Raw genomic sequence first — 15,431 nt, forward strand, 5'->3', positions numbered from 1 at the left:
TTGCCACGCTAAAAAACTTCGAAAACTCGCCTGGGTTTATTTGTCTTGGCCGGAGAGACAAAGAATTAAAAGAGCTGAACCAGCCTTATCCGATCCGCGTGGGAAAAGGGGATGGATGGAGGGATGGATGGATTGACGATCCGCCTCCGATCTGCAGCACGAAGGGCATGCGAAGAGGGGCGGGGCGCGGTGTAGGGTTAGGGTTTGAGAAGCGCCCCGGCCAATCAGAGAAGCTGTTGCCAGGCTTTCCCCGCCCCTCATTCAAGATGCCTGGGCTTGGCTTCTTTCTCCGCGCCTGCGTAGTTTGAGTGCTATGGTCCCCAACTTTCCTGCAAATTGGGGGCAAAGAGACTCAGTTCCCTTTTGGAACAGCAACTCGAAGGCGCGTGTTTGTTGTACAGATGAGTAAGAGAACCGAGACTCCTCTCTGGGCCTGACTTGGAGCCCTAGTTGCACCCCATGGCAAGTTTTCAGGCCTTGGTCTTGGGATGTGCCCTAGTGCGTGCACAGAATACCTCCCCTCTCCACTGGGTAACCACAGGTTCTCCACCACCACATACTGGCGGTTCCCTCACTGTGAGAAGCCAAGTAGGGAACCAGGCAGAGGGCCTTTTCGGTAGTGGCGCCCGCCCTGTGGAACACCCTCCCACCATATGTCAAAGAGAAAAATAACTACCAAACTTTAAGAAGACATCTAAAGGCAGCCCTGTTTAGGGAAGCTTTTAACGTTTAATGGGTTATTGTATTTTAGTGTTTTGTTGAAACCCAGCCAGATGGGCGGGGTATAAATAATAAATTATTATTATTATTATTATTATTATTATTATTATTATTATTATACTTCTGCATGTTGTGGCCGTGCCTGTCAGTGGAGCGTGATCTCAGGGATTCGAGCCTCACGTTGGGCAAAAGTTTCCAGCATTGCAGGGGGCTGGACTAGATGACCCTCGGGGTCCCTTCCAACTCTATGATTCTATTACTTGACTCTAGTCCTGAACCTCCACCTCCCCATTCATCCTTTCTTACCTGCCTCTACTCCAATAGCCTGAACTGGAGCTTCTTTTTTAAACGTACAGTATTCTTAAACCAGGCCTCTGTGCCTCAGTTTCCCTGTCCCTAAAGCATAGGTAGTCTTCATAATTATAGTTCCTACCAAACCACTTGTTATGTATATACGATTGAACGCAAGATTAGAAATATTACTTGATGTTAGAGATACAGTACAGGTATATCCCACAGCAGGTGTCACATCATATATTACAGCAGAGAAGGCATCTATGCATGCTCTCTTCCACCCCAATCAAATAATACAGGTTGCTAAATTTTCCAGGTGCTCTCAGTTAAGAATGCGGATTAGATGGATCATGCAGACTGCCTGGCAGTGTGGTTGTCAGGATCCACTCTTTCTGCTACTTTATAATTACCCTGGTTGCCCATACATGAAACCTACTTCAAATTCAGCCTGCTTAAACCCATACAGTTGCACAGATTTAAACGGGATTCGGATGCAAGCACACCTCCTTGAAAGTGAATTTAATGGGCATCAACAGATTTCCCTTGCAACCAAACACAGCTCAAAACTGGGGTGCCAGACTTCATGGAATCTACAGCCTTCCACTCCATTTCAATTCATGTTTTTGTTTGCTTGTTTTGTGAGCTAAATGGAAAATCAGGTTAACTGCACATCCCTGCACACCCCTGTCACAATAACTTAGAAGTAAGCCTCAGTGATTTCAGTGGGACTTACTCCCAGGTAAACGGACACAGCAGAGATGGGGAAACCTGTGGCCCTGCTGATGTTGCTGGACTGGAATTCCCATCATCCCTAGGCACTGGTTGGGGCTGATGGGAAATGAAGTCCGACCACATCAGGAGGTTCCTCACACTGAGTGTACATAGTTGCAGCCTAAGAGGCCAGTAAAGGTAAAGGGACCCCTGACCGTTAGGTCCAGTCGTGGATGACTGGGGTTGCGGCGCTCATCTTGCTTTACTGGCCAAGGGAGCCGGCGTTTGTCCACAGACAGCTTCCGGGTCATATGGCCAGCAGGACTAAGCCGCTTCTGGCAAACCAGAGAAGCACGGAAACGCCGTTTACCTTCCCGCCGGAGCAGTACCTATTTATCTACTTGCACTGTGTCCTTTCAAACTGCTAGGTTGGCAGGAGCAGGGACTGAGCAACCGGAGCTCACCCAGTTGCGGAGATTCGAACTGCCAACCTTCTGAACAGCAAGCCCTAGGCTCTGTGGTTTAACCCACAGTGAATAACAGGGCTGGCATTTATGCCTTTTTGAAGCACACAGAGGTCAAGGAGAAGAAGTGCAACTACATTTAATCCCCAAAGAGGAAGGGGAAATTAATGGGAGCCTGAATAATTCGGCTGTCATATGACTGGCCAAGTAAGGCAGAAATCAAAGAAATCTTGCTTGGGTTGTCATCAACACCTGTGGGACTGCCTTCCAGAATAAGGATCCAGCGGGACAAATTCTGCCTGGCCTGGCCTGTTGTTGCAATTGCCAAGGAAGTGCCGGCCAGCATCACCATGTGTCAAGCCAAGCCCGGAGGAAGAGCTAGAGACCCTGCTCTGGATCCCATGAACTAATGCCTCTTGGGTGGAGCCACCTGAAGCCAGCCGAGTCTTTTGCTGAAGCATTTGAAGTGGCTGAAATCCACTCACTTGTTAGAGGAGGAGGAGGAGGAGGAGGAGGAGGAGGAGGAGGAAGACGGAACCATCCAGGTCAGAGGCTCTGCAATACAGTATCTACATCTCCTCGTCCTGGTACTGATTCTTTCTCTTGCTTTGCACCTTGCCTGGGGTTCATTCCCACCCAAAATCAAACCCATGGCGTGTGCGACTGGAGGAAGCGGGAGAGAAAATGTGAAGAGGCACAAGTATAGACCGCGGAACAACTACGCACTGCCACGTTTCCAAGTATCACAGCGATGCACCCCTTGCCCAGCTCCCGCGGCGGCAGAAAGGAAGGGCTTTTGCCGGACTGTCCCAGAAAAATGCGCTCTCTGTCTACCGAGCTCACTTTGGTCTCTTGCCTGATGTGGTGATAATCTATTCCAGTTTATTTCTCCCGTCTCTCCGCGCCCCCACCCCCAGCCGCCCTTTCCTCCAGTGCCCCAATAACAAAGAGTAAAAGAACTTCCAATTCTGTTTTAATTAATTGCTTGCTCGCAACCATACACACCCTATCAACTCTGGTTCGTTAGTGAAGCTGGAAAGTGGAAAGAGTCGAACTAACCTAACACCCACTGAATAAGAATGTTAAGTGTGCGTTGGTGGGTTAAGGGGGGGGGGGACGCGACCAGCGCACATAGCACAACACTCTCCACATAATCACTGGATATCTAAGAAGACTAAAGGTAGCAATACGCTTGGAAAACTCCAGCGCGCCGAATGTGCTCCTGTTTCAAAGGCGTCCGTATAAACAGGCTTCTTCAAAATCAGTCCCAATTCCAGGAGGCTACACGCTGAACTCCTTTCACACACATCCAACACTTGTCACCCTTCGCTGCAAACAGCACAGTATTTGTATAAGTTCTTTTTCCCCCTACCCACAAATACGCTTTTAAATTCGGATCGGAATACGGAGTCACAACGGATTCCCCCACGCCTAGTCAGGTGGCAACATTCTCGCCTCTCTTTCGAGCTGCAACTTTTCCACGCTGCCAAGTGACTCCCAACAACAACAACACACGCACACCCGTCCCACTACCCTCCCGTATGTAAACGCTCCTCGCCCCCCCCCCCCATAATATGCATTCCTGGACCCCGCGCAGATTAGATTAAAATATAGGATAGGATGGGTGATTATTTTTTTTGGAGAGGGGGAAGGCTTGCTCCTGTTCTATCGCGGCTCTGCAGTCGCTTCTCTTGATTCAATCGGGAGCTCAGGGGAGGGAAGGTATACTTTTGCAGTCTAGACAGGGACCAGCGCCTGGCTGGGCTCTTTGCTAAGGGCAGGAGAAGCGGTGCGCAAACCTCCTCGGCCAACCTCCCCTGCCTGCGCGCCTGTCCTGGCGCGTTCCACTTTCCCGCTTTCAAACCGCGACGCGCGGAGTTAAAAGAGCTGGGCAGAGGGGCCTTGTGGTTTTCGGGTGCGCAGGGGACGGTGGAGGATCGAAGCTACGTTTCACATCTCAGTAGTCTACCACCATCACCACCAGCAGCCCCCGCCCCCGTTGCAGCTCCGGTTTCCAGCGCCAGATCGCAATTGCTGCGGTTCTGGGATTCGGACGCGCTGCTGCCTTGCGCTTATTGCTACCGCAACGGACGGTGCCAACCTCAATTAGATCACAAATGGGATCACTTTAATTCAGCTCTCCAACGGTGATCCTGACCAGGTTGTTGAAAGTCTAGTAGATAGATAGATAGATAGATAGATAGATAGATAGATAGATAGATAGATAGATAGATAGATGATAGATAGATAGATAGATGATAGATAGATTTGAGGTGAGGGCTTGTTTTAAATAGCTCTTGCTTTTCCAGATATTTCTGCCCCTACCCCAACCCTTTCCAAAGGAATACTGCATGCTCGGTCATTCATCTAAAACGACATAAAGCATAATTATGGGATGATTTGGCAGTTGGCATTCCTGCCAAGCTGCGCTCCATTGCCAGATCCTAGAAACGCGCCTGCTGCTGCTGCTGCTGCTGCTCTGGGGTTGAGAGGCAAAAGCAGGCAAGGAAGGAGGCTTCCTTGAGAGAGAAGCTGGAGTCAGGGATTGCGGGGGGGGGGGAGAGAGAGAGAGAGATTGAGAGAGAGAGACTCGACATGGAGGAGCCAGGCTTGCAGGAATAGTAACGCGTGCACCACATTTTGCATTCCCCTTCTCTCTCTCTCTCTCTCTCTCTCTCTCTCTCTCTCTCTCTCTCTCTCTCTCTCTCTCGGCCCCCGCCCGCACAATCCCACTCGCATCCCGGTTCAAAACTGCTGCATCAACCTAGAAAGAAAAGCAAGAAAATGATCGGCACGCTATCAGAAAGCACCAGGAGGCTGTGACAAAAGGGAGGTTTGCCAACTTGACACACGGGTAACAACATAGCAAACACCTTTAATTCTGTCATGTCTCATACCCTTTACTTTCTCACACGTTTTGTGGCTGTTCTAACGTTGACACCTACAGGGTTTTTTTAATGCCCCCCTCCTCCCAAAAAATGTAGAAGAGGGAGGGTGGAGAGAAAGAAACCTGGCGATATTTTTTTTTAGAAAGGAAGAAGGAAATAAAATAACCTGTAGAAACTATGACAAAATCTACGCATCCTGATAGTTGAGAGCAACTCTGAGTTCGAAAGGAGTGACATTCCCACGTGTCTCTCCGGGGCCAAGATGCCTGAACCCAAATCCGCTGGTTCTCTGGGACCAGAGTGAAGATTCTGAGGGGATGAGAAGGAGAAGAAGTCAAGGTGCTGTTCTGCTCCCAAGGCTGAGACACCTCAGCCGAGAAGCTCCCCTGAAATTAATGGAACTTTAAGGGGGGGGAATCATGGAAACAGGTTAAAGATGCAAGACAAGCACCTTTCTGCCTTTGGGAAGTTGGCGATAGGGCAAGGCTGGAGTTGCTTGCCACAGGTTCCCCTGCTGGTTTGCGGGAAGCTTTAGTGATCCCAGATTTAACTCGAGCTTCAGATCCACACCTACACCACGTGGATCAGCGCGAGCCTAGGGGATGAGTCCTTTAGGAGTCAGTCCCACTGAATCCCGCGCAACTTGCTCCCAGCTGAGCGTGTAGACAGGATTGCTGCTGCACCTACTGCGCTGTAAGTGTGCAATGCTGTTGGTTTAACAGTCCATGGGAATATGCCAAGCTTTTCCCTCTGTCTGTCATTTATGAACAGTCATAGCTCGAAGATAAAAGTCCCGAGAACATGCCGTCATATCTGATGAGTGCAAGTGAACGGCACGCGAGGAGTTAAACAGCTCCCCCCTCCCCAAAAAAGAGAGAAAACCTCGCTTCTGCGTAAGTTAATATCACAGCTGCTTGGCAAAGCATTATCCCAGCACCTCATTTAACAAAAGCCTCCCTTCCCCCCCCCCCAAAACAGGCTCATGCTTTCACCCCAAGTGTTCAAGGTGTTTACTGAAGTAAATCTGCCTAAATCCTCCACTGCTTGGGTCATAGGGGTGGACAAAAAAAGAGGAGGGGTGAGAGTCTGGGGTGGAAGGTGCAGAGATAATCTCTTTTTCAAATTCTGCAAATCTTTTGGTGTAAATCAGGAATCTGTGTCACATGCCTCCCTCCTTCCACCGGTAACATCCCCTAGTTGGGGTGCGCTCCTTTTGGGAGAGGAAGAGAAAGGCCGCCCCAGCATCTCTAAGAAAAAGGAGAAATCTTTTCACACTCTTCCGACATATTCTCTCTTTCTCTCTCGTTTCCTTTAGCACGTTTAATCTAGTTGCCGATGAGATATTGGGGTGGAGGGAGGAAAAGCTGTTACTATCTTTCCTTTTTTAACCGCTACAAACAAACAACCAAAAGGGGGGGATGCGGGCGGGGTGGCCCTGAAAAATGACAGGTTGGTAGCCAAGAGATAGTGTGGTTGAAAAGTTGTCACTTAAGATTTCTGCTCTTCTAGCCCAGTTATTTCAAGCCTAGCAGTTGCAGATCCTCCCCCATCTCCTCTCTCCATCTTTTTTTAAAACTTGCTGCAAATGGAGGCGAAGAACACAGGCAAAATTTGACAGCTCTCCCTGAAAGGGCTTAAATACTTCTCAGTAAGCAGGTTCTAGTTATAAATAATCTCTCTCTTAGTAAAGAACGGTGTGTGTGTGTGTGTGTGTGTGTGTGTGTGTGTGTGTGTGTGTGACTGACTGACTAGAGCCTAACAATAACTTAGGAACATTCAAAATGTTGTTGTTGTTGTTACAGAAATCGATTTTAAAAGATAAATATTTTTTCGAAAATTAACAAAAGTAGGGATTGGGCTAGGGTGTAGCACCTGGTCACAATAAGTTATGAGAAAGTTAGGATACCTGTGCGTGTGCTTTCCAGCTGCAAATTTGAGATTATGTAGCAACAACAGGCCAAGCTAAAGCCCCCTTCGATTAATACTATGATTGTGTCTATTGATCAGCACCTCGATTCCGTTCACCATCTGTGGCTTGAAAGTAGGAGCAAGTTATGCTCCTCTTCCCCTCTTATGGACCAGACATCTCTCTCCCTAACCCATCTCCCTTAGTTCATGGAGAAAGAACAGTAAGAGCTAGCTGTGCTCTATCCATCTATTAATAAAAGAGATTAATCGATTCAGTGGAGAGTCACGGATTATTATTGTAGGTTAAAAAACAACAGCAACTGGGTTAATTAATCGGTTTGGGGAAAGTAGAATTTCAGTACCGAACAGTACTAATGCATATAATTGATGATTCAAACTAGTTTTGCAAACCAAAAGGACATTGCATAGGAACAAGTCTCACTCAATTCAGCAGGGCCAGCTTCTCAGAATGTGTGCTTAGGGGAATAACAGGTCAATGGATTTGCTTAAAGCAAGTTTAATTTTTGTAAATAGAAATTGGGTTGGGTGGGTGTAATGGTCGGGCTGGCTCCCCCACATTATATGGACAAATCGCACTGATCTACAGGTGGATGTTTAACCAATCTGAAATATACTTTTAGAAAGTTTAACAGCCCATCCTGAACACGTTCACTTAAATGGGAGTGCAATTCCTTTCAATGAAACTTCCTTAGAAGTGGAATTAGGCCGCAAACTTTGGATGCAAAGCCTTGCCGATTAGGTCCGGATAAATCCCAGGGGGACTGACTTCCCAGTTAGCAGGCTAGGGCCCAATCGTGGCTCCCTTAGACTGATTTAAGCAAGTCCTTAATTATTCAGATTTCCTGCCTAATCCCGTGTAGAGTGAACAGGATCGTTCACACCTCTGACATCGGCGTGAAAATGCATCCGCGTTTGCTTGCAAGCAATGCCACGAGGAACACGACGGGCATTTCTTCCGAGGAAGTTATGCGACCACATTCCTATCCTCAACCCGCTTATTAATATCAGGTTGCGTTGTGGCTGCTATTCCGAGGTAATGACTTCGGGGTGGGAGCCACGGATCCTGCAAACAACGCATTCCTCACTTGCAGGTAGCAGCACCCTGATGTTCCGAAAGCAACCGAGTTATTTTGCGCGCGCGCAGAACTTTCTCCTCCAAGTCTGCGATGCTAAAGCGCACGCTTCCGTGGGGAGTAAGTCCCAGGGACCGCGAAGATGGGCGGGGAGAGGACTGAACATGCAGAGGATGGTAGGTCTTGGTGTCAACTGCTTCGGGTTCCAGCCTTAGAAGCTCCCGACCAGGTGAAACTAAGATGGGAATGAGTGGAAACGTGCGCCCAGTCCAACTCGGGAAAGGGAAAACCAAAGGCGCGGAGAGCCCTCAGGGCCAAACGTGTGGCGACCTGCGCCCACCTGCCCTGCAGCCCCAGACTGCCGGCAGCCTTGTCCGTGGAGGGTGAGAGAGGCATTTGATCCCCTCCCTGACACTTTCTACCTCAAGTGTTCGCGGCGAGTGGCCATGAATAGTACCCGCATGCCATCTTGTAACACTATCTGCCTGTCAGAAGAGCGAAGGCCGGGCAGCTATATAAGGCTTGTAACTAGGGGAAGCCCAACAAACAGCTACAAAACACCTCCGCTATTTGACTCAGCCTCCACCCTTCTGCTCTTGCCCCCTCTCTTCTTCTCCTTCTTCCTCTCCTCCTTTTTCTTCTTCTTCTCCTCCTCCTCCCCCCTTTCCTCTCTCCCTCTCTCTTCTCCCTCTCTCTTTCTCCTCTCTTTTTTCTCTTTTCATCTTGGCTTTCTGTTGCAGAATGCAAATCTAGCCTGCCGGCGGGTGAATGGACTGAATTGTGATTAAGAAGAAGAAGAGACCCTTTCTTTGTTCTCCCCTCAGGGGATGTTTACTGGGAGAGACACAGCGGATCAGATATGAAAGGCATTCAGGTCAGCATTGATGTGAGCGAAAGTGAAATCATACCTAAGGCATTCAAAAGACCGCCGTGTCAGGGGTTCAGCTAACGGTGCAGCTACTCGCTCTGTGTGTGTGCCTCGGTGTGTGTGTGTGTGTGTGTGTCTTCCCTGGTAGGCATACGCGAAAATAAAAATAAAAAAGCCGTCCACAAAACAGGCATGGTGTTTTGTTTTCACAGCTCAAATATTTATTTATTTTCTTACAAAGTTTGAGATTTCTTCACTTTAAAGAAATAAAATAAAATAAAATTCCAAACTTGAAGAGAGAGGAAATAAGCCACCTTGTTTCTCAGGGGTTGGATAATTCTGGTTTTGTCTTAATTTTAGAGGTGGAAGGGAATGGCGCCCACCCACCCACCCACCCACCCGACCCCTCCGCCTCCTTCCTCTCTTCGGAGTGTAATGTGAAACCTGCCTTTCCTTGGTGCCTCCATATGGGCTCTATAGGGCTACATTAGACATCTAATTGATATGAATGAAGAAGATAGGGCCGCTGAGTGGTGGAGGCAAAGGAGGCTAATCCAAGCCCGCCTCCATCAGAAGCGACCTCAGGAGAGAACAGACAGCAGGGCATTTAGCGGGGGTGGGGTGGAGAAAGGGAAGATGAAATCATCCAACACACCTGAGGATAATAATAATAATAATAATAATGGTTTGCATTGCCATTGCAACGCCTCAGACCCAACCCCAACTTCGCTTAACTTAGGTTCTGCAACGATAAATCCAAATAGAAAGCCTAGGCTTTTCCACGAGGAACCACTGGGAACTTAGCTTCGCAAAGTTTCTGCTGCTTAAATAGACAGAAGCTGCCTCCTCATCCGGCCCAGCGCGCAGCGGCGCTGCTATCGCTAAATATGTATCCACAGTCCACACACACACGTGCATTGATTTGGGGCGGGTGGCTTGCGGAGCAGCCAAATCCTTACACTGAAGCAAACCTTTCGGAGTTCAGGGATGCTTCCTTCCCGAGGATTGTCCTTAAGCTTTTAAGAACGGGGAGGGCGGGTGTCTACATCCATTGATTAAAAATAATAATAATTAAAATGGTAAGGGAAACTACAGGCGCGGGCGCGCGCACAAAAATAGTTAATGAGACTTTTTTTTGGAGGGGGGGATCATGGTTTTATCCCCTTCCTTTTCCCCTTTAGAATTGGTGGTTTCGTTTATATATCAGAGGGGGGTTCCCTCCCCCTCCCCTCCCCATCTGTTTCTTGGTAACATTTAATGCTGCACGTTTTCAACTAGTGTTTCTGCCTCAGAGACCTCTCTCTCTCTCCCCCCCCCCGCTCTAGTTGTCTAAAAAAGACAACTAAAGAGCAATCAAAAAGGTGTCTGACTTCGCCATTCAGACAATTGTACCCTTGTGAGAATGCCTGGATGAATGGTACGGTGGACACCCCAGCACTATTGACGTTATAAACATGTAAATGAAACACATTAGGGCAGACAATCAATTGTCTGTGGGCAACTTGCGAACCTGCAAACTCCCTCCGCTGCGTGACAGGCACAAAATAGGGTCTACCTTGGGAAGCCCAACCGGCTCGGGGGTGAGGTGGGGGTGGGGGTTCTGCGGCTGGGGGGGGGGTGGGCAGGAGAGGACAAAGGCGTCCCTTTCAGAGAGGAGAAAATGCACCTTAAAAGCAAACGGGGGATAATGCAGATAGCCCAGATGCTGTGGAGGCCAAACATGCCTGATGCCTTTCAGGGACTCAACACTCTTCCCACTTTTAAAGGAGAGAGGGAGAGACAGAAAGAGAGAGAGAGGTAGAGAGATTCGCTTCCAGCCCTTAGGGAGTCGTCCCCCCACCACTGCCCCTCAGTACACACAAAGCTTGATTTTTAGACTCCCCTGCGATTTGCCAACCCTACGTGCTTAAAAATGAAGAAGGCTCTACTCCATTTCCCTGATTCATCTGTAAGAACTGGAGAGAGAGAGAGAGAGAGAGAGAGAGAGAGAGAGAGAGAGAGAATATACGACAAATGGTGGGGGAAATATTAGACGGGGCGGGGGGTGACTTTCTAAGACGAGTCCCAAACTCTGAGGCGACACGTTTTTAGACGGCACTTGATCTACGGGAAAGGAGAGTTAACAGATTCTCTTGAGGACTTCCATCTCTGCCCGCCAAGAACCTCAAACTAAAATAAATACATCCACCTTGACAGGGGGGAAACAGCCCCTTGTGTTCTCCGGGCGCCTCGCTTTGCTCGGGTGTGAGAAGGATGACAGGCGGTGCACACCTTGGCCTCTTCTCTGGAGTGCCACACACACACACACACGTGAATGTGTCATTCATATAGACAGAGATGCATATTTTATATACAGAAGCACGCATATATGTGGGTCTGCAGTACACAAATACGAGAGCCATGTTGGAGGGGGAGGGAGGAGGAGAATGCAGTATCTTCAGAGATCACTCAACTTTTCAAAATAAAAGGATCTCTTTGCTGTGGATTTTCGCACTTGTAAAATAATAATAATAATAATAATAATAATAATAATAATAATAATAATAAGGCTTGCCTCGGGACCATTCCCCCAGCTGTTCCTGAAACGTCCAAAAAGTAATTAAAAAATTAAAAAAATACAACTAACCAACCAAAAAAAAGCATCCCACTCGCTCTCACTGTTTTTCTCCGTTGCCCTCAGATTTGCACCCTACACACACACACACACACACACACACACACACACACGATGTTATTTCTCAACTAGGAATGTGGCTGGGAATCTTCCCCCCGTCTCTTCCCCCCCATCTTTTTGGGGAGCTGGCAAGCCGCTCTCGAGAGAGAGGCTTGTCGAGGCTGCTGTCAGTTTGGTTCCCGGACGCGAGAGATGAGCGAGGCTGCCCGCTTGCTTGGCCTGCTCTTTTGGGGATGGGGAGATGGGACACGCGAGCCTTGCTCCCATTCCTCCAAACGATCGGGAAGAACTTTGTGAAGGAACCCCCTCACTAAGGGCAGAAGGAGGAAGTCAACTTTGCCAGGGGTTTTGCTCCACGCTCCTGCGCTGCAGAGATCCGAATCCCCAACCCGTGGCTCTTTTGCTTTTTCAATAAACCAAAACCAAACCCTCAAACCAGCCAAAACCCTAACCCTCACCATCTCTCAGAGAGACAGGAGAGAAAATTGATGGGGAGAGGACTGAGGTCACCCCGTGATCACATCAGTCGCAGCATCTTTTTCCTCTCCAAAGGGGGCCCATAACACCCTAAGCATCAGCCGCCACAGCAAGAGCAAAAACTTGGGGGAAGTTTGCAGCTCGCCTGGCAGTGGAGATGGTGGTGGATCTCCCAGGGGCAGAGAAGGGAGGGGAGGGGGACGCAGAGGGTGGGGTGGGGGTTGGAGAGGGAGAGGGAAGCAAAAAAAAAAAAAAAAAAAAGCAAATAGAAGGCAGCTTGGGGGTTTGCCTCCTGCTCGCAGAGAGAAAGTGTTTCAATTCACAGCGAGTCAGGCGACTGGGAATCATCTGACTGAACTTTCCTGAAAAACCGACAGGCATTCCTGGATTGCTGCGGGTTCTTCTGAGCTCCTACAAGCGCCAGCTCCTCTGGAGGGAGACCACGTTAAAAGGAAACGGTTCCCCCTTTCTGCCCTCATTTCAGCCACACAAATCTGGACATCTCCGCATCACACTCCCACGCCACTTCCTTCTCTCCTCTAAGTCAATTTATGAACTTGCTCGCTTGAGAACAACAACAACAACAACAACAAGCCTATCGTGATTTGAAGCAGCATTTCATCTTAAAACTTAAATAGGTGCGCACACACTGCCCCGAATGCTCTCCGGACCTCTGCTTAAGGTCTTCATTCTGCCCATCATGATTTGCCCTTGCTTTAAAAATAATTGGGGGGGGGGGACAAACCTTGCACAAATAAATAAAATTCCATCAGCCTAGTTTATGCTTTTTTTTTTTAAAAAAAAGAAGCTTCTCCCCCCCTTTTTTTTAATGAAGCCACAAATATTTTGATTCTCATGAGCTGCCCCTGAATTTCTTCTCCCTGATTTCGATTAGCACCGTTCTGTGTAATGTTATCAGAAAAAACACAACCACAGCAAAGTGACATCTTTTCCAGGAATCCAAAAGAAGGGGGTGGGGGGTGGAAGAGAGAAATCCACTCCCGTTCAGATAAATCCCCAGCAAATCCCAAAGGGGCCAATACGTGTTTGTCGAGGAAAAAATAGGAGAGAGAGAGAGATGAAAAGGAAGGAGGGTGGAGGAGAATGAGAAGAAAACACACCCCTGATGTACTGTATCTACCTGCTATTCAAAATTCGAATAGTTCTCACTTGAGACATGGCTTAACGAGAAAACACGCGCATCATCAAGCAGAGAAAGATGTCTGCTTTTTTGTGGGTTGGTTTTAAGTGCAACACCACCCTCGCAGGTTTGACACTTGGAGTCAAACAGTGGTTAGACTTTAGAAGAAGTTTGCAGAGTCTAAAAGACACAGGTTACTTTCACCTGGCAAGAGGCGCTCCCTGCCTCTCTCTCAAGACACCCAGAATAATGTGGGGGGGGGGGGGGGAGAAGCAGAATGACTATTCCTCAGGGGTCTTTCTGCATTGCTCTAATGATGCCTGTGTTTCCTGTATGCATCTCATGCCTGATCTCCACGCTGCTAATGTCACCTCTCTCTCCCTCTCTTGGAACAAACTGTCAGGAGGAAACACTGAACATGCAGATAGATCATACATGCAGATATTCACCACACCACACTGGACACGCTTTCAGTCTTATACACGCGCACGGGGAAGAGAAAGAAGGTTGGCTTGAACCACATCACCCTTCCCAATAATCAAGAATGCCAAGCCTGAATCTCATTCCATGTGATATTTAACATATCCTGTGTGTGTGGCGCGCGAGGTGGGGGGGGGGGAGCGGCGGCGGAGAGGACGGCATAGTTGACATAAAAGGTTTGCTCTTTTAACATTTTTGTAAAGGATAGAAGGGGGGGGGGGAGGAAAGCCCTACAGCAGACAGTGGTTGTAAGCAAATCAGCTTAATAATAATAATAATGATAATATTCGTACAAAAGAGGTGAAAGAAAGCTTAGGAGTGCTTTTAAACGTCTTCTAAATTACAAGCGACGGGTGAGAGAGGGTGGGCAGGAAAAGTGCCTCTTTCGCCAGGACCACCTTAAATAACGGCAGGCACCAGGCTAAAAGGGAAAGTGGCGGGGAACGCGGAAAAGCAGGGGGGAGAGAAGAAGATGCCCGAATATATTGTTTAGACTTTGTTTTTTTTGCCTTTTTGGAAAGCAGCCCCGGGGAGGTGGGATGGGGTGAGTGGAGACACGGCAGCCCGTGGGGCGCACTTCGCCAGGAGTTTCTGCCCTGAAAAGTCCCTCTCTCACACCTCCCCAGCGACGGGGGAAACGCACAAAAACTCGCCCACATTTGTTTGTAACCCATCTTTCTCTTTGTGTTTCCTTTCCTTTCTTGCCCCCCCCCGCCAGCCCCAAAATATTGCAAGCAACATCGGTTCGGGTTTACACCAGGGTCTTCCTCATGCTCAACTCCCCCCCCCCCGCCCTCAACTCTAGAGAAAAGTTGCTCAGAGTGAGGGCCAAGGAAGCGCCATGCGGAGTGGTGTGGGGCTGGAGTGTGCGAGTGTTTAGTTGCGCAGGGGGGGGGGGAAGACTTGGAACTTGTGATTCAAATAAGAAAGGAAGGACCTGGAGAGAAAGGGGGCAGCTGAAACCCCCTCCCCAAACATCCGACGCAGGATATGTCCCGGGGCCGCGCAGGACCCCTCCCTCTCCGTCCGCTTCTTCCGCGATCAGAGGAGAGAGGGCCACGCGCGGGACACGCACGACCCTCCCGACTGCTGCCTGCTCGACAGAGGGAGTTTCCTTGGCCGCCCCCGAAAAGTAACTCTTCCGCCCGCTCGGCTCCAGATTTCTCACGCTGCTCTCCCTCCTCCTCCTCCTCCCCCCACCCCCTGCTTTTCCCAGGGTCTGGCTAAGCGGTTGAGGTTTTCCTGCGTACAGTATGTGTTTTAATGGAGCTGTTCAAAGATCGCCCCCCTCCCTGTAATCCACCCCTCCTTTCTCGGTGTGTCCATTCCCTCCTTCTCTCCCCCCCCCCTCCACAACACAAGGAAGGATCTGGTTATGACAACGTGAAAACTAGCGGACGTTTTCCAAAGTGCCTTTTCTTTTCTTTCTCTCTTTCTCTTTCTCTCTCACCCTCAGCTCTTTTGCTTTCCCTGGGTCTTGTGAGAGGAGGAGGGGGGTGGAGGGAGGGAGGGAGGGAGGGAGGGAGAGAGAGAGAGAGAGAGAGAGAGAGAGAGAGAGAAAGGCTGGCTTGGCTTGGCTTGGCTTGGCTGAGAGGTGATTGTGGCCGTGAAGGCAGCGATCAAAGGGAAACAAGAAAGAGACAACGGCGGGGCCAGAGGGAGGGAGGGAGAGAGAAGGAAGGAAGGAGGGGAAGAGGAAAGAGAGCGGGCGA

General features: G+C 49.1%; 1 protein-coding gene across 3 annotated transcripts in view; it reads right to left on the minus strand.

Annotated features, from left to right (window-relative positions):
* Nucleotides 1–15,431, minus strand: part of ZEB2 (zinc finger E-box binding homeobox 2) — a 173,979-nt gene that overhangs the window by 153,882 nt on the left and 4,666 nt on the right. The gene's annotated exons all lie outside the window — the stretch shown is intronic.

Source organism: Podarcis bocagei (genome assembly GCF_964188305.1).
Source record: "Podarcis bocagei genome assembly, chromosome: 1".
NCBI classification, from domain to species: domain Eukaryota; kingdom Metazoa; phylum Chordata; class Lepidosauria; order Squamata; family Lacertidae; genus Podarcis; species Podarcis bocagei.